This window comes from Cyphomyrmex costatus, unplaced genomic scaffold (assembly GCF_001594065.2).
Source record: "Cyphomyrmex costatus isolate MS0001 unplaced genomic scaffold, Ccosl1.0 scaffold5, whole genome shotgun sequence".
NCBI lineage: Eukaryota > Metazoa > Arthropoda > Insecta > Hymenoptera > Formicidae > Cyphomyrmex > Cyphomyrmex costatus.
Window position 1 is genome coordinate 1,509,910 of NW_017279267.1, and position 21,725 is coordinate 1,531,634.

Consider the following 21,725-nt stretch of genomic DNA (forward strand, 5'->3'; position numbering starts at 1 on the left):
GGCGACGCCAACGCGTAAATAATAGAAACCACGAGACATATGCATTAAGCATGATACAGTGAAAATTTAATCAGCCACTATTCTGTCGATTCGTCTCAGTTAGAATCTTCTAAAATACAAAGTATCTTTCGCAGTTAGAATTGCATTTTTCGCTGTCGATGTTAAAACAACCTAAAGAAACGAGTACAAGAAAGCAAACGAGAAAAAGAGCGGTTATATTAGAGCGAAATAAAAAGATATAACACGGATTTGCACATCATTTTACAAATTCCGAACAGTGCTACCTTACCATCTCTCGCACTTTATTCCACAAATTTATTAAGATAACGGTTGTTTGTAAAAATTTGTAAATGTATATGAATTAAATAAGTATTTTTAATATTTTTTTTTCCTTCCTGCGCCATGATTTTAATAAAAATGTATAAACAAAATGCTAAATTATTATTATTTCTCTTACAAAATATCAGGCTGCATAAAATTTGTGATTTCATTAACAAATAGAACTGGAATTTGCTTATTTCCATTTATATAGTTACACAATATAAAGCTCAATTGCGTAAACGTAGTTCTAGTTGTAAGAATTGATCAATTACAGTTAAATACGAAGAGAATATTCGACTGTGATAGAAGAATTCTTGTCTAGTACCACTTAAAATTATACGTTTCTTTTGTTTATGCAGTTGTGGCTCGGACTTAATGATTAACATCTTCAACTACATTAACGAATCATTTAGACCTAAACGAAAAGATTTAGATGATTATACAATTTATATAATTAATACTATGATGTTCTAAGTTACAAGTAACCAAAAGTAATCGACGTGCATGCATATATCTAAAACAAATTTATTTAAAAATATATGCAGATGTATTATTACAATATAATTTTAATTAACAAAATTGACGCCTCTCTTAGATGCCTAATTGATGTAAAGTTCTACATTGTATAGTTAAAAAAAAACTTTGAATTTCTCTCTATCAATCATCGTAAAAGGTTAATTTGTATTCTGTACTTCAAACAAGAGGTTTTCAAACATGATGTAATTTTCATAAATTAATAAAGAAGTAGACGTGATAGTGATAAGTCTATATGATAAGACTTACAAGCATCATCTACTCAAATGTCATCAATAATGACCCGTGTAAAGTTGGCCCCCCAATATTAAAAAATCCATTTTTTTCTTCATGCATTCGTTTACTAATCGTTTGCTCACAAATCTTTCGAACTAAGGATGAGCAAACGAAAATTCCAACTGAACATTCGTGAGCAAACGATGAGCAAACGAATGCATGAAAAAAAAAATAGATTTTTTAATATTGGGGGGTCAGCTTCACACGGGTTCAATAATGTTATTCAACAATATACAATCGATACATGACGATGTGTTTTTCCGACATCATGCTTTCATATTATATAATTCACGGTTGACATCGGCGAGAAAGTCCTTGTAATTCAATGAGACGTTTACCCAATCTCTTCAGTTAACCGGAAAAGGGAATACGAGACGAAGAGATTTGACGCCTCCGGGAAGACGCGGACCTCTTTTTTTTGCCAGAGTTCGCCGTATGAAATCGTACGAAAAGGGACTCAGGTTGGATCAGACCGATGAAATACAACCCAGCAAGGAAATGGCTCGACTTACGTTCTGACGCCGTAAAGATTCCTATTAAAATACGACGTTTCGTATACGTGGTTTATCAGCCACGTCATAAGAGCAAAAAGCCCGATGACCCCATCCTGCTCGCTGAAGAAGTCGTACCGTTTTCAGAGATGATATCGCACGAAAAGCGGTGCGTTGGGTACTTAAGAAAATGAGAATTTTAATCATCGCCCATTTTCATACCTAGTTTCTTTTCGGACGTGCAACGCTCTATTTCCTCGAGAACATTCGCAAGTCGAGGTGAGATCGTAACAAAAACTGCATGCTATAACCATAAATTCTTCTACCTGCTGGACCAGTTTAGCCTATAATATCTGATTGTCGAAATGTAGAACGAGAGCTCTATGAAAGATATCCATCACAGTGAAAAATTGAAATTCATATCATTCATGAATGATTGATTTATACATCTCAAAAGTTTCTTCTATTGTTAAAACATTTATTGCTCATAATATAATATAATAAAAATCGTATATCACAAAACTAAAAAAGTTAAAAGTAAAACTGTATCAATCTTTTCCGTATAACAAGAAATAAACCTAACTGTTTTTCAATGTCATGATGTAGATGTCATAACTCGGTTTGTCGAATCTCTAGAACAAACGCGCAAAATATATTACGTTCCACATGAAAGCCGATGACCTAACAAGAGGATTTTACGAGTGATTGATCATAAAACATCATCATTCGACGTCGTCCGGAAAGCGACAATATCTCGATGTCTTTCTTTTTACGATTGACGGTACCAATAATTTTTTGCCCTTCACGATATGTACACTGAAAAAAATGTACTAAATTTTAATAAAATTTTTCAACGGTACTAATTAAACATTTAATTATAGTAAATAAATATTTACTCCACAAAAAAGTAATAGTTAAATTATATAATGGCCCTCGTATCAAATATATTTATATTTGATTGAAATACATGTATTTCACTAGAATTATTCAAATTTAACAAATATTACATTTAATTAATTTTTTTTATTGTATACTTACATTTCTCCACTGTTCTTTTCGCAAAATTATACACACTCAAATTTAGTTTAATTTAGATGCATTAAATCTTATAAAAATTACATTGTCAAAAGGTTTCCAAACATTTGATCATTACGATCTCCAAATATTTTCAATACTATTGAAAAAGCGTAGTTCTTTTAATATATGAAAAACTAACGCTTTTATTTTAATTAATCTTTGCACATTATATTCAATCTTTATATAAAGTGTAATATTTTGACAATCTGATTTTTGCAACTCATCTAAAAATAGTTTGATGAAAATAGTTGAACAATCCTTTTGCCGTATCTTCTATGAATCTCACTACTCTAGCAAACTCTAGCAAACCATTAGTATCTGTCAGGAAACATATAGAGAAACGAGCTAGGGATGCAGGAAACAAGACGAGAACGTATAAGGAAGATGGAGATACGGAAGAATGAAGAAAGAGCAGAAATATCTCGCGCTCGTAATATCCAGCCGTCTCTAGGTACAATGAAAGTTTTGGACGAGATGCGCGCGGTCCATCCGCCACCCGCGTTCTTATTCCTTTTTCGGCCGCGCTATTTGTCTCCGGACTTCGTTCTCTTCTTGTGTCAGAAAAACGGCAGGCGCGACGGCCAAGGACACGGTCTGTTCGAGTAATATACGAAAAGCGTTCGTTCATATCTTTTCGTATGGTAGCGTGTAGTGTCGTCCAGCAAAATTGCGGTTAGGCGAAGGAGCGGAGCAAATCCAAACGCGAAAAAAAAGATACACAAGATTTGCTTAGTTCTGCAGAATGAAAAAAACGAAAAAGGATAGAAATTGTTTGACCATTACTAAGGCGATTAGTTTAATTTATCGCTCACGACCAATAAAGTGAGCTGCGGACTTTTTTAATTGTATCTTGGTCTTATTATTATAATCTACAGTTATAAATAATTATAATTCACCATTTTTCAAAAATAATGAAAAAAATTTTTTTGTAAAACCATTAACAATAAATTCGTGAAGAGATTAAAATTCATAACCGTGATCACGTAGAGTTAAACGTTTCTTTAGTCTTAATTTTTCTATAACTTTCATATTCATATAAATAATATAGTATTTTATATTATTATATATATTTTAAAACACAATTATATAATAAATGTTATGCCCTTATGTGTAAACGTTGTGCTATCTCAATATCATAAAATTTTTTGTTTAAAAAAGAAATTTTGTTTTCACTTATATATTTCTGTTTATACCAATAATTCGCTATCTTTCAAACAAAACCTTATACACGACAATATCTCGTCGAGATTCGTTACTGCTTCTAACGATATCCTGTCTGGCATGCCAAGATTCGCATAGACACTTGCTTTTATCTTGACGTACAAAAAGTGAGTAGCAGGTGGTGAATAAGCAAACAGGTTAAAATAGGAAAAGAGCCTTTTACAAAAAGGAAGTAGAAAGGTATGGTGATGTTACGACAAACAGAGTAAAAAATGATAATGAAGATTGGAATTGGAAGATAGGGTTACGCAGTGTGGATATTTACAGTGAGAAAATCAGAAACTCGGAAAGAAACACGAATTTTCATGACTATATTTAGTAAAAAGATAAATAATAATTATCTCTGCGTGAATTATTTGTGGTTAAATTCGTCGTTACGGGAAGGAATTTGGAATTTCATCATTTACACAACAAGTCCAGAATTCACTTTAGTTAATAAAGTTAATAGTTAAATGAAACAACTTTCTCAAATGGAATGCGAAATTATCTAATTGCGAGACAAATATGTACCAAACAAATTAAAAATATTATGCTAACAGGATGTTGATACGAACTGCTAAATAAGATTGCAGTAGTGCATACATTATATTATAGATATATGTATAAAAACAGAAGTTTCCTAATTTAATTCTCTTCCTCTGCCGTACTCATTTGAAGTTTTTAATGAATTCGTTCCAATATATCATTCTTCGCATTATATCACATTATAAACCGACAGAATTAAATTCGATGACTGTATCTCAAAGAGCGAATGCTTTTAATAATCCACGTACATTTAAAAACTCTACACGTGAAACTTTACTTTTTATTCTTTCTACTTACAGTAAAATGCAAAATAAACAGAGAAAAATTCTTGCCAATATTTTATACGAAAACGATCTATTCGATCAGATGTCATTTCGTCCAATGCCTTCGATCAGAAATTCTATTACCAGTCGTCTTTTACGAAAATATTACTTGTTCGTTTCAAAATTCACGAAACAGCATCACTGATTCTCAACGTGACCCAGCGATGTGAAAGCGGGACCTTCTGACCTGGTTCCCTCGCAGATGCCACAGCCGTTTTCGTTCATGGAACATCCTTCCCGAAAAATTGTTTTTTTGTTTTCGAGTGGCGTTGTCATCTCCGATCGATGGCAAAAGTGTCGACTTGCGTCGCTGTGTCGAAATACTCTTCAACAGACTTATCCGTGAAATTTTGAAAGCGACTATTTTCGAAAGCGACTCACGAGAGATTTTGCTAATTCTGCTGGAAAATCCATAATATCGCGAGCGCGTTTATCTTGGATGCTTCTGGACGCGCATTCTGCGATTGAAAGAACAGATTCGGTACTCGGGTGAGCTCGGAATAATTTACAGTGCATTATTTGGAGTTAGGCAGCGAATTTGCGTCGCGTACCACGATGCGTAGTCCAATGCTTTCAGCGTAATCAATAACACGCTGATAACTATGATTATACAATTGACGTTATTAACAGCATAATGCGGGCCACGTAACAATTCGTACAAGCGTCGAACGTCAATTCCTATCCGCTATTCGATTCGCAACATGCTACTATCGCTCGTGGTTAGATACGCGTGTCTAATCGAATATGTTGTTAATTGTGTCATCGAAAACGCGGTTCCATGCCGGCTCTGTTACAGTCCGGTACTGTCGGAGGCGTCAAATGAATCTAGTAGAGCAAACGAAGTTTAATTGATCTCTCTGTTCGCATGTGTGTAAATTTCAGAAATATTATTACAAAGAAAAATAAAAGTATACATATATATGTATTTATAATATTACTGATTTTATTTACAAGTAACAAACAGGAAATAAAAATAAACTGTAAATGTTTTATAAATATTCGGAACGTAGTAAAAATTGATGTTAAAATAAAAACGCGATGGGATTTGATACGAAAAAACCTAGGATAAAGCACTATATTAAAGGACGTTTCTACTGAATCCTATAATCGCTTCTCTAATTACGATAGAAACAGCGCGCGCATGTGTGTGTATATGTGTATGAGTGTGTGCGGCAATGGTTCGGCGTGCTAGCATGAAAATTTTGATGCACCGTAACTATCCGAATTATCATGTAAATGGCATTCTCCGGGCTCCACGTTGTGTTTTCGCCCGGTCGCAGCTCCTTGCGACAGTGATTTATGCACGAGATACAGCCGGCAGATAGGTGCGTGCGCGCACGCGTACGCGGATGTTGGCATTCAAGTTCCGTACCGAAACGCATACGCGTACACGCACATGCGTCCTTCACACGGGTTTCGCGACCCGCGGATATATACCGCACGCGCTACCGCTCAGATACACGAGAGTAATTGTTTCATTTACGAGTAGATTCAGTCGCTTTTAAACCGGCCGCGACGCCGCGCGCCGGTGCATCGCGAATTACGACCGCTCACCGCAAAATAATCTCAGCCACGCTCGCGGACTACCGTCGCCGGCGATTGTTGCTTACAGCTCTGATACTTACGCAGTTCGCGGCCGCGAGCACGTTAAGAGATTACGGATGAATTAAGCTGGCCAGACAAAGAAGCGGATAAGGGTGAAATACGTGTTGCAATTAAACAAGGCGGACTCGATTACGCGGCCGTGGATTGTGGTGGAAAACGCGCGATTGCAATCGATGCGCTTTTATATTTGCACGAGGGAATATGATTTTTTTTCACAACCGTTATGTCTGCGACAATTGCTATATCTATGTCGAGGCAAGCGCGTTTGAAAACGAGAATGGCGAAAAAACACAGTGGCGCTCATTGCCAGCAGCTTATCGAACAATTTACAAAGCCTCAAAAATGTTATGTGTGTAAGTAGTATTACTTTATTAAAATAATCAAACAATTTAATTTTTTAGAACATTTATGAAAAAGAAAGATAAGCCGACTATACCATATAGAGTTATTAGTCAAAATGAAACTACGAAACTCATTGCACTGTAATTGGTCGTTTGTTGCATGACCTACAGTGCAATAAACCACAAACGTGACACAATTCGTCTAGAATCGGCGAACCAGAAGATAATCAATTAGCACAATAAAGCAATTAAAAATGTTATTATAGTACCGGAGGTATGTCTGTCGCGCCGTTGATAAAGAACGAATTACACAGAATTGCAAATACTATTAAATATGAAACTTAACTGGTTTATAGTTTGCAATCTGTTCTCACGAGAACACAACAACGTTTGTTATATGAGACAATCAAAAAAGAAAATAAAAATTACTTTTTTAATTATTAAAAACCAAAAACAACAAAAATAGTATAAAATACAAATTTTAATTCTATCAAGCGCAATAATAGAAAAGAAAGAGAGAGAAAGAGAGAAAATCAACAGATGTGAAAATTAATGAAATATTTTATAATTGACTGAACTGTGTGTGTGTGTGTGTGTTTTTGAGTAAAAAGGTAAAAAGAAATTATTACATAGTAAAATCTTTCAATAACTTAATTAATTGCGTTGCTGACGTGTTCATGGGTACCACTGGCCTTATACATCACCCGTAGGACAACGTATCGTCGCGTTCGTTTCGGAGAACGAGTATAACATGGCCGCAAATTTATAACGGAATTAATATTAATTAATACACATCGACCATAGATAACCGGACAAATTCCAGGGAACACGGCACCAATTTCGCACTGTCAGCTTTCGACCATCTCTCATACTCGCATAAACTCGCGAAGAATAAGTTTCCTCCGTTTCTTGATATTTCACATTATCGCTACACAATTCTGTATATTAATAAAAAGTTTTAGAAACATTTAATAATAGCCTTCTTTATTTATCTCTTTTTATATAAAACCTTTCACATAAATTTTCAAGTACTTATTTTAATTCACAGCTTATATACATTTTGCATAGTTTATATACGTCCATTGTATGTAAATTTTATTAATATCAGAACGATAAAGCATTTCCTCTAAATTATTTTTATTTATTATTAATTTTAAGCGCGTGCAACATAACACATTTAGTTTCATGCAACAATTTATTTAATTGCTGTATTTTAGTTTGCATATTATTCTGTAGTTATTAATACAAACAAATCGAAATTGTGCGACTCCGTCGTTGAACAGCATGCTGAATCATGTAAAGTATTTAAAATATTTGCTATCATTAAAAATGCCATCGCAATATTGTTATTAGTAAAAAATTCTGTGAATATTGGCTCATCGAATTCCTGAACGTGCGTCGAAAGCTTCGTTTTATTTCTTATTTAATCCATGAGAAATTATTCCTTTGAAATATTGTAGACGCTATTTGAAATTTTCAAAATAGTGCAAATAACATACTTCGGTAAAATCCTGTATTTTATAATATCGTCGGAAATACAAGGAACTTAATTAAAAATTTTCTTTGAGCTCTCTGACAATTTATCAGAAAAGATTCCGAAAAGTTCCGAAACGTATAGAAGAGAAATACTGCGATCACCGTAAACTATCGATTCTATTCTTGAAGCTCTTTCGGAATGGAATTTCATTTTAGGCAACGTTATAAATTAAATGCTATCTTCCGTTTGAGTTACGATAAATGATTGAATGCTCATATTCTATTTATGCCGAAAATAAGAGCTTTATTAATTTTACCTAATATTTTTTCTTCGCAAATACACTTAAATTTCTTATAAGAATGATATATACGAGTAGCGATTGAATGATAAAGTTTGCGAAAGTTTTCTTCCAGAAGTTTTCACTTCAGTGTTAAATTTTAATTTCAAAAATCTCCGCGATTTGTTATAATCGTTACTTTGAAATTTCGATCGGAACCTTTTGAAATACCTTGTATGATATTTTCGTTAATCAAACGGTACAGTGTATTAAGTCAGCAATTGCTCGATTCGGAAGTACTGGTATCTAGCACGACCGATTATGGTTTACCAATAAGAGCTCGAGATATTCACGTTTAGATGCACATGGATTGCACGTGTTATACGTCCTGCAAATGAACCATACCGAAGAATGCAAAATGCATGAACGTATTCGTAGTACACAATATGTACACTGGAACACTGTTGTACAATAAATTCTAAATTTTTGTAACTATTCAATTCGTGCATTTTTCAGCACTGGCCAAATATTGTTATCCCTCTGTTGTAAAAATACGTACCTACAATCACGGAAAAAACCCAGCTTTATAAAACCTTCCAGATAAAACCTCTGTTACATCTCAATTAACAAATACACCCACAAATTTTTATGAAATATAACTCTGTACGGTTTTTACAAAGTACAGTGTTAATTTTTATCGCAATTCAAATGAAATTAAATTGTATCTTTACCTATTTCGATAAAAGTTTCTTGTGACATAGAAATACGATACGTAAAAAATGTACATAAATAAATAACATTTACCGCAACAAAACTGCGCTGCAGGATAATTGACTATATCGATAAACTGGTTTTATAGCTATTTGTCGCTCGTTTATCATGTCATTTAATTAGTGAAATCGCCAATATATAACTACATATTGCTTTTGTCATAAAGTTTTATCACAATATCTTGTTACAGCTTTTAAAAATATACTTTTATCCGAGTTTTTTAAAACATACAAAATATACTTTATCCGAGTTTTTTAAATACGACAGAGAACATCGAAGATTTTTAAGTACAATAAATATCGGATAAACGTGTTTAAAAAATTCTACTAGCAGTGAAACATCGGATAGATAATCTTAACAAATCTCTTCGACTACATTTGCCATTTATTTCCCCGATGTCACTGTCCATTGTGGAAAAACAAACTCTTGTTTCACTCAAATGTGTTATACTTTTAAATTTTATACATCTGAGCGTGTGTCAAATATCACTGTCGCACGTTCATTTGATCTTCGTATGATTAAAACGTTTGTCATACAGTACCCAAAAAACATTTTGCGCGTAAATCACATTTACGTATAAGATTTCAAAGTATTTACGTGTGTAAATAGAGAATACATCTCTCCACGAAAAAAAATATTAAAAATTGAGAAATCTGTAGAAAATAGAAACAAAAGTAGTTTATATAAAATTTGCCATTTTGATTTGTTAACATTTCTGCATAAAAAATTAACATTTTTTTAACATTCGAAATATATTCTTTCGCTAATTGTAATTATATTTAATAAAGAACTAAATAAATTTATTAATACCATCGGTAATAGAAACACGCGTCAGTTATATTAGATTAGAAATTAATCATTTAATATTAGATTAGAAATTACTTGAAAACGGGAAGGTATGTCATATATAATAGTAATGTTTGAGTTCACATATTCATTAACAGAGTTAATATACTACACACGTTGCGTATAACGTCGACACTGTGGATTTGCGTACTAATAACTAAGGTCATGATTAAATTACAAGCCCCATTGTAAATCAGAAACTCTAACTATTAAATTAGATATTAGAGTTAATTATATCGAGACAGAAATCTTTTAATTGTAACATTACTTTAGAAAGAAAGCCGTGACGTTCAAATTTATTATCCCCAATCAATGATAATTACTTGCGTAAAAATCAATGATAACACTATAGTCTGTAAAAAAAATTGTTTAAAAATTTTAGCTATTTTGAATAGATTTTTGCTTGGAACATAAATCGGTTTTCTAAATTTGAGAAAACAAAATAAAATATATTTCAAAGCAAAATGATATATTATCACATTACATTGGCATTAACCACATGTGGAAAAAAATGTTCTGATAACGTTACAATGTCATGAAAACTTTCTTGGTTTCCTTGACGCCATTTTTCAAAAAAATTATAACGTTAAAACCAAATTTGAAAAACAGGTTTGTATACAGCACTTAAAAAAGCTATGGAAAATGATAAAATTCATTCACACAATGATCCAAAGTGTAAATTCGCAGCTTGTGTAATTACTTGCATATGAATGCGATCGTCCTCAAATATTTTGCAAAAAACTGCTCCTTAAGCGTTATATAATCCGACATCGTTTTCGCGGACAGAAATGGACTTGTTCTACAATGGCTAAGAGCATTCCACCCTTGATTACGCGACGTTTGATCAAAGGTAAAGTTGTGACGCGATGTCGATTGTACGCGAATCGATGAATCGACATGTGCATTGCGCCAAAATAGATCGACGTACGTGTGCACACGTGTGGCCACGGCTGTGGCAAAGTGGCTGCATTCTGGATTGACTACTGTATCCGCGCGGAGTACTGTCGAGTGAAATTCCTATCGTGTTCCCGTCGTCTTGCTATTCGCCGGACTTACACTTGTCACAGTAAATTACTTTGAATACATTTTCACTACACTCAAATTAAGTCGATAACGAATATATAACCGTATTCAATAAGCATCAACAATCACTTTTCTTTGATAAGGAAAAATTCCATTATACGAATTCATGATAACATTTTTAATTTATAACAATACCAATTGCAATTATCGTAATTCATGCCAAGTTTTAATTTATCAGCGTAATCACTTTAAAACAGAGTACATTCACGATATTTCCCTTTCTTTAAATGCGCTAAGTGAATAACTAGTTAACGAAGGATACTTTTAGCACATAGATGTTAATTTCCCCGTATTTCACCTGTATTTACTGAAGTGTAAAGCATGTTAGAGCGATTATCATGACAGATAAACGGAAAACTTGCAGTAAACCATTCTTGTCCCGAGATATAATAACCGGCCAATTAATAATTACGTTTCCTCGGGAAATCGTACAGACGAACCAAAAAAGCATTCTCGTGCGGACCGAGAGGTGAAACGCCGAGAAGCTCGTACGTGAAAGCCAATATCCAATCTGCGTTTTTTCCTAACGACACTGTCGGACGAGCTGTGTGCAAGGGAGGCGCGTAAAACAGCACACGACTGGACGAGCGCCAACTTGGAAATAAAAATCGCCAATTCCGTTCGTTAACGCTATCGACATTTTTATGTCCCGCTACGCTCCGTGTTAGCCCGGGTCGGCAGAGACGAAAAATCGGGACGAGACTTTCCGACAAACGCACTCGTCGGTCGTGATCGACAAAAAAATGCAGAACCTACCGACACAGTTGAGCTTTGTTTGTTTCATATGAACTCGCGACCAAGTTCGATGATTACGCGTTGGAAGAACTTTGTTACCCTAAAAAAAAATTTCGGTATCGCATTCGCAGATCTATAGGAGTCTAAAGCGAACAGGGAACAATTGCACGAATGGCACGTTGTGACACTTGGTGATGTTGCAAAATGTATAAAAATGCTTCTGTAATTTATTATCTTACTGATTAGCTGCTCGGTCACCGTGTGAAATGCAAAACATAACAGATTGCATTATATCCATATTACTATTCACGATGTTGTAACATCATTATACTATATAATTATGTTTTTCGTATATTAATTTCGTACTGTGAAGATAACAAGCTAATTAAATGCAGCGCAAATGAAAATGCACGTACATATTCAAAACGGTTAAAAGCTAATATTCCCGATATTAAACTATTCTAACTTTGGTATCCCTTGCATAATATATAATTTATTATATGTTATTACGGACAATGTATACTTTACAAGCATGTATGCGATATCATCATCGTGATTATCAAAATCATCACGTATTGAAACCATCGTTGACTGGCTGCAATTGTGCTTCGACATATTCATGCACTTAGCACCTCGTTATTGACGAGTGTTTCATCAATAACGTATACGCAATGGAAGTTTATCACATTTCCTTGTTGAATGATCGACGTCATAATGTAAAAGCTGTAAATGTATTATTGACGATTCACGGACGTATAGCATTTATTCGATCCCAAGTTACATTATGCGAGCTATTTCTTGCCTACCAAAAACAGCTCTCCATCAGAAAGCCGCTACCGAGAAGGGTAATCACCGCAGTTCCGGACATTAAGATGATTAAAAAAATATCAAACGGAAGCGAAAAAGCACCGGATCCGAGTACGTCTCGCAACAACCGGACAAATAATGTGAACGCGAGCCGGAAGCGCATCGAAGTTGCCGCCCCTCGGCTTATTGGACGTGTATTCGCGAAAGGTCGCCGACGTACGTAAATCCGTTCTCTATCGGTGCTAATAAATCCGCTGAACTTTCGCCATTACTTTGAATAACTTGTTTTGCCATGCCAAACTCTGTGAATCAGAAATATCATAAACCCCGATAGTATATTAAAACGTACGCTCAGAGATTCATGTTGCTCATTGACAATTTACGATCTAATTGTAGTGTCTAAATTTATCCTATGACAACGATAAATCTGTCAAACTTACGATCTATCAATTTGTTGACCTTAAAGACTTTATATGTATAATAGAGTCTAGCCGCGATTTTATCAAAATCCTACAAAAGAGAGAAAGGTATATAAGTATATATATACATGTATATATATTTTCTCCTTGTATATAAAAATTTGTTACGAATAAGTAGTTTTTTAATCAAACTCTTATCACATACGTATCTGTACAATCGTTTTATTATTGTCAATGACATATAGTTTGTGGAAACACATTCATCACTGACCATCTTACCATCCTTGAAATGTGAGGAATTCTATCATCAATCACCTTTATCACGTACAATCTTTAAACTCTTCTCATTTGAAACGAGAATTACAGCCTCAACATTTTTGTATTGAATTTTTGTCTCAAAACGTTTCAAAGAATATGTTATAAAAATATTTATTTTAAAACATCCTAATATACTATCTCACTCTAATTTATACTGTAATACTTTACTCCGTCCTTAATTAAAATTATAGAGTAAGGCAGTATAAATTAAAGTGAAATAGTATATGTTGAGGGAAGGAAAATACACGATATTTTTCCTTCTCATAGGATTTTGACAAAACCATCGCTCGTGGTCAGACTCTGCGATAGAAACTCTAGTCCGAACTGGTCTCGCATCATTTGAACTGCATTTACACAGATCTACATCACAGTGCATCACCTTTGTTCGTGCATGGCACTATCGTAATCATCGCAAGGTCGATTTGACTAAATTTGGACTGTACGCGTGATGGGTTCAAGGGTTCTTCGTCGATTGCTTGGAATAATGCATGCCGCAGTACGCGAATTGCAGTGACCGTCCGTTAGTCCAGTACACGACTTCCGTTAGTATTCATGCACGTCTGGATTGATTGCTGATTCCTAATTGCTCCTAAAGTTACTCCACGCGTTTCAACAGCATGTCCAAGAAGTTATGGTCGCCCGGCTGTGTTTACGGAGGTTTGACGTGATGTGGGATAAGCTATACTCACTGACTGGCGTTAACTAACTAACCATTGTATCATCAGCCGGCTACAATCCTCCGAAGATATCTGTTCTTGCCAATTAGTCGAGTTAGAACTGTGGCCTCAATCAAAGTCGAACAGTGCACACAGTTCTACCTCAGTGAATGTCTGTTTATCGTATATTCTCGAATAGCGTTATTCCAATTCGGAAAGAAAATACGAAGAATAATAGTTTTAGGCGACAAAATCTAATTTACAATCAGGTGTAATTTACATAAAAGAGCGTCGTAAATATCAATATTAACATTATGAAGAAAGAAATATAATTTCTCACAAAAAAATAAAACAAAATGTATATTTGGAAATGTCAAATTTTTAAAGATAAAATATGGCATGTAAAATATCTTTTACAGAAAATTGACATTTCTATTATATTTTAAATGTTAAATAAATTAGAATTATTATTAATGCAAATATAAGTACTGTAAAATTTTATTTCTTTACGCGCATATTTCGAGAACGTCAAATAAGCGACAAGAGAATTATGAGATAGACAGCCTATTGTGTCTGTTGAGTATAGCAAAGTTACAAGAGAAAGGTACAGAAGTCGTGAGTTATACTTTGAGTTTTAGAATCGTTGAGTAAGCACGTATGTGGTTACACTGACGATGGTTGTTCGTAATTCACCGTGAATTTACACTATAAGATATTCAAACTTTGTTATCTTGGCGTTTACTTCCTTCACGTACTTCTTCCTTTGTATGCTGCGAAACAGATTGTCTTATAACAATTTATTATAGAAATTCAAATATTTAAGGCAACACAAACATTGCTCTTAGTATTTGTCGATCTGGTTTAAAAGTTATACTATTAAGTTTGATAATATAACTGCATTTTTCATACTAGTGCGTTATGGTTTGACAGTGATAACAATTCCATTAGCAAAATGACATTATTGTAATATAATTCATTGTTGTAATGGCGCAATAAAGAATTAATACACTGAAATAAATTTCCCAGATAAAGAACTTCGCTCATTTTATATATAAATTGAGCCATTCGTGTGTAGAAGTCGTACGTCAAATTGTAAAGGATATTGGATAAACCGTTATAAATGCCAACACAGATTACAATTACAGTATTAGGATTTTCTCAATGTGTATGGTATATTAATTTTATTATTATGTTTGTGATTGACTAATGGGTTTTTATTATGTAGTTATAAAAACACTTCTAAATCTTGATTTTATTCTCTCTTTTCTCAAAAGATTTATTTCTATGTTCAACTATTTTTCTGAAGAAATGTAGATACCTTCTGAGAAAGAAATAAGTCACTAACGATGTTAAAATAGCTTCGATAGCACTGATGACGAACTATCAAACGAGTAAGGTGATAGCTTAAAAGGACTATAATTACTTTCGTGGGGATAGAGATTTGAACTAAAATTACTTCATTTTTAAGATTTCTATTATCTACAAACAGTACATAACTGATAACTATTGTACAGTATAAATCTGATAACTATGCGATTGGCATAAAATTTGAGCAAAATTTTGTAGAATTTGCACTTAACTTACATAAAATAAAAGAAAAATGCATTTCTTTTCTCTTTAAAGAATATTTTTTAACTATTGTATATTGCATCAATAACAATCGAAAAAAATATATATTACTCTATAAATATTACTATATTTGAGGTTTTAAAATAATTACAAAATCTGATATAAATCTTATTCATCTGAAAAGATAAAATCTTTCCAACGTTCTTCATATTACGTACGATATTCAGATTTAAGACCTATCAAAAGTTGCATAAAGTAATCAAAAAATAAAAGATACTCTATCGAGCGAATGTGTCTCTAGAGAAAATCGCTTTGTCTTACTTAGAAGAAAATACTCAAAGTAATTGTACTAAGAGCGAAAAGAATTTCTTAACGCGAGTTCAAAAGAGAGTCAGAATGCGGCCAAGTCATTTTCTAAAGTCACTATGTACAATGGATTAAATTCAATTCCATCGATTCCATCGGACTTCCGCCTGTTCACGCGTCGAAGCTATAGCGATTGAATTTCCCTAGAAAAACTTGGCGCGAAAAACACGACTTTCCAATGGAGGAATACTGGCAGCTGGCGAAACAGATTTGGCAGTGAACAACGTGAAGCAGAAAGAGGTCGAACAATAATTCGACCGTTACAACGAACAAAAATAAGATAAAGAACATCGTAGATGTGAATAGCAATGACAATTAGGACTTGTTACTTTTCAAGACATCGTCACAGTGGAACAGCCAGAGTTTTATGAGCGGGCCATACTTCGAACTAACTTAGGGTTAAGAGAGAGTCGAGCAAAACCTCTGTTTCTTTCCGGAAACGTCTCGTAAGTCCAACGAGGGTATACGACGAACGTAAAAAAGCGCGCGTGGATGGACGACGCTAAGAATCGTGTAAGGACACAAACGCGGGTGGAGCGAAAGTAGAAGAAGAAGGGAAATAAGATGAGAGAAGGAGAATAAGAAGAGAACCTGGAGCCGCCGTGGGATCTCCGTAGCGATTTGTTCGCGGGGTTTGATTTATAAGTCTGTGAGAGCCGCCGTGGGACGGGAAGAGGGTATGCCTACACTCCCACCGGCGTTTCTTCGTTCGTGGAAGAAGAACCGAAGGGGCTGGAGAGAGCTCGGCAGAGGGATGAAAAAGGAGGAACGGAAGAAGAGCGCGGGTAACAGAGGAGTTTCGGAACGATCGCCGGCCCGTGGCTTCACTTACGGATGATGCATTGCTCCGTAGTCGACTTCAGGCACAGAAGGATAGAACCGCGGTAATGGATTCGAAATGGCTGGAAATAGTCGGCCGCTGTCACCGAGCCACCCCTTTCTGTCTCTCTCTCGTTCTCTATTTCTATCTCCTTTAGTTATTTTGTATCTTCTTTCATTCCTCGCTTGAAACTCACGGCACGCGATGTACTCCTTTAAAGACAGACCGGCGTGCATGGAACTTCACAAGATTCTCGTCTATTTTTTGCGCGTCTGAACTTTCGCTCGCACGAGACTACGATACATTCAAAAAGCAAATCGCTCGCGCCACACAGAATATTTCATAAAATATATCCATCACATAATATACCTAGATTTGACTTACACAGCTTTCATACATTTAGAGTAATTGTAATTTATTAATTAAATATAATTTTTTAATTGCTATTGACAATGAGATAGGTGCAAAGAAATTAACGATTACACGTATAGATTTGGCATCAAATGTGTCAAATGACTTTTGTGGGGGGATATACGAGATAAAAGAACCTCACTCTCTTCGCATCCGTTTCTACATTTTAACGTACTTTGCGACCACGAAGTACTGCGAATCTTAACACGTACGATGCAGTTGCGGAAGCTCTTTATGGCTCCTGTGATATCCATTGTCGAACGGCGGAGGAATTGTGATTCTAGCAGGCAATACTCTTCGTGCGCCGAATAACGGCCTAACCGACAACATGGTGAGAGTTTGCTATAGAAAAAAAGTAATGCCTGAAATATAGCTTCTCAATAGAAAATATTTCTTGAAAAAGACCTAAGTTCCTCTAAAAGCAATAGCCTATTGCGTTCTAATCAAATTTTATATTACGAGTTTATTTCTTTGCAAAAGTTTAGCACCTTATATTTTCTTTGCAAAAGTTTAGCACCTTATATTTTCTTTTGCAATTGTTTTGATAAATTGATTACAGTCATTTTTTACACTTAAAATGAAAGTTAGTATGCAAATTTTAATACAAAATTGATTGAATAATTAATTAACAATGAATTGATTGCATAATTAATGTCGGAACGTAATAATCGTTGTAGCTAATTATATTTTAATAACAATTTTAAATTCAACTATCTTTTAAAGTAAAGAAAATATGTGTAATTCTTTAGAGAGTAAAATAATGCTTAATTATTATTATCTATCTACTGAAGACAATTCCTGCCTTGAATTTTAAACAACGCACTCGTTATTTAATGCGTCACGTAATGCATTACATAAGTTTACGCGAAAATGTGCGACAAGAGCTCGCGCTGATCTTTTAAATTGATAGTGACGTGGATGTTTGACATGTCGCCTGATTCCGTGGACACTGGAACGTTCGTATCGCGTGACTTGAATTCCGAATGACATATGGAAGCCGATACATCGATGTCTTTCACCCTCCTCTGCCCTTTCTTTCTCTTCTTCTACGTCGCTTCCGTCTACCCCTTATCGTAGACACAAGCGTGTGAAGCGAATCAATTTAGCTCGGTCAGCATAGATTCCACGTCAAGATGAGTTACGTCCATCCATTCGCAAGTTATGTGTTAGACGGACGCAAAACTGTTTCAGAATTTCTGAAATGTACACACTGTAGTATCGAATTTCTGAAATTCTCTTCATCCTCAATGTAACGTAATATTCCATTAAATATGACCATCCCCAGCAAAACAGTCAACTCGATTATTTGGACGTTACTTTATATTGATGAAAAACAGATGGCACTCACTCTTTGACATGTAACACTTTCTAAAATTTATTTAAATGCAGATATCTACACATTGCAAATATTTAATTTATAAAAATTCTCTCATAGTAATATTTGCAGTACGTTGAAAAACAGCCAAAATGTTGAATAAAATAACTTCATTCGAATATTTAATTAATGTAATAAAAAATAATTTTACTTTTTTAAAGATTTAGAACAGTAACATTATTTTTTATTATGTTAACCGAACATTTGATTAAAATTGTTTACTCAACACATGATAGTTATTAGTAGATTTTTTTTCGGTGTATCTGGACATATGAACACAAAAGTCAAGCGAATTGTCGATTATATTATCTTATTACATTAGTTATTTTACGCATTAGATGCATATATTAAATATTTGAAGGCTGATTTTAGAGCAGCCGGAATTTGCGCGCATAAACTACCGAACATTTAAACTATCGGAATTTGCAGATGTATCGTTAGAAGCGATTTAAGCTCTTCGACTAGTTAGTCACGAATTACAGATTCCGAATTTAATCATGGATTACCGCAGAGTCAGTTTCACGAAATACACGATGTATCTACCAAAAGCGGCAAGTTTCCCTAGCGAACTACATTTCCAAATCCTTTGCCTTTGACGAAAAGCATCCAAATCGATGTGTTAAATTACGCATAATAAGAACAATGATATATCAGTCTCTGTGAAGTTAGCACCTCAACTTTAAAAATCGGAAATTTTAATAACAGTACTGCTTGCACCTGCAATAGTTCTAGAGTTCCTGATAGGTTTCATCAATAGTACTGTTGATTTAGGCCAAAAATTTTTAAAAATAAAAATATGCGGTGCTAACTTCGCGTGGCACCGCAAGATTTGAAAAAGCCGATTTTTATGACGGAATCTCACAGTACTCGAAGAGTACTACAGTTTCTGATCGATTATAACAATAGCACCGGCCATTAAATATTTTTAAATAAATTTTTAAAAAGAGCTCGCACTTCAACTTTCAAAAAAATTATTTTTTTTTGCGCCATTTTGTAATACTCGAAGAGTACTACAGTTCCTGATCGGTTTTAATGACACTACCCACCTTTTTAATGTGTTTAAACAATTTTTCGATCCGCGCGCTGGCACCACACATCAAGAGTAAAGTGCCTCCAAACAGTCAGTACCGGCCGACTTTTCGATTTTTTCCGACAGTACTATAATAGTTCCGAAGAAATATGCAGGTGTCGACCCGAGTACTCTTCGTTTAATATGTTTAAATAATTTTTTAAGTTTTTCGCTGACACCGCACGTCCAGAGTAAAGTGCCCCTAAACGGCCAGTACTGGCCGACTTTTCGACTTTTTCCGACAGTAGTACAATAGTTCCGAAGAAATATGCAGGTTTCGACGCGAGTACTGGCTGTTTAGAGGCATTATACTCTTGTCGTGCGGTGCCAGCGGAAAAATTAAAAAATTATTTAAACGTATTAAACGAGGAATACTCGGGTCGACACCTGCATATTTCTTCGGAACTATTGTAGTACTGTCGGAAAAAGTCGAAAAGTCGGCCATTACTGGCCGTTTAGGGGTACTTTAACTCTTGACGTGCGGTGCCAGCGAAAAACTTAAAAAATTATTTAAACATATTAAACGGAGAGTACTCGGGTCAACATCTGCATATTTTTTCGGAACTATTGTAGTACTGTCGGAAAAAGTCGAAAAGTCGGCCAGTACTGACTGTTTGGAGGCACTTTACTCTTGATGTATGGTGCCAGCGCGCGAATCGAAAAATTCTTTAAACATATTGAAAAGGTGAGTAGTGTCACTAAAACCGATCAGGAACTGTAGTATTCGAAGAGTATACCAAAATGGCGCAAAAAAAATAATTTTTTTGAAAGTTGAGGTGCGAGCTCTTTTTTCAAAAATTTATTTAAAAATATTTAATGGCCGGTACTATTGTTATAATCGATCAGGAACTGTAGTACTCTTCGAGTACTGTGAGATTCCGTTATAAAAATCGGCTTTTTCAAATCTTGCGGTGCCACGCGAAGTTAGCACCGCATATTTTTATTTTTAAAAATTTTTGGCCTAAATCAATAGTACTATTGATGAAACCTATCAGGAATTCTAGAACTATTGCGGGTGCAAGCAGTACTGTTATTAAAATTTCCGATTTTTAAAGTTGAGATGCTAACTTCACAGAGACAATATATCAATCCTTTTTAAAGTCGATTATTATAGATGTTTCATTATAATACAGTATTACTTCTCATTTTACACACACACACACACACAATATATACAATGAGAAGTAACAGTGTATTATAATGAAATGTCTGAACTAATCAACTTTAAAGTGTCTCATTTTAATTGCCACAGATATAAGTATAAAATTCTATACATATAATAAAATGTTTAGATACGTATTGATTATTTAATTGTAGACGTGCAAATAAACGTTGATACTATTTAACTTATCATACTGCTATTGATTGCACGGATCATTGTTTTCACGTCGCAAACATTTCGTTATTTCTTGGCAAGAAATTTCACAAAAATGCTGTTCCCAACAAATCCGTGAAAAAACCACGAGCATGTGTAACTCCTTGGCAACGTTTAACGATCACTACTCGTTCAACATGGCTATTCGTTCTACGTTTGCAAGGGCAAACAATCATTGACACGATCGGGCGTAAGTAATTGTTCCACGAGTTCACTTTATATCCCGAGCAAAACTCTCACGCGACCAATCGCTAAAAATACGAAACGGAAGTGCATCCTGTTTGTGCCAGAGACCAGCGTAATGGTCGGTGGAAAAGCTTCTCTTCAAAACTGTGGTTGTTCCAAATGACCGATACTGTGAGCTTTCAACACGATAATTTGAAAAGACTTTTCGCCAACGGGAAAATCAGTTTTTAGTAAGCAATAAGGATGAAACGAAAAGGATCTTCATTACGCATTCCGCACCTGCGTAACACTCGTAGTGAGAAAGGCGAATGAATACTACAGGATAAGAGAAAAGGAAGAAAGCACGTAAAAGGATGGATCATCTCGTAAACGTTCGCAAAGTAACATCTTATTACTTTTTTAATTGCTCACGCGTTAGATTCTTATTACGTGACATTTTTGACGAAATTAC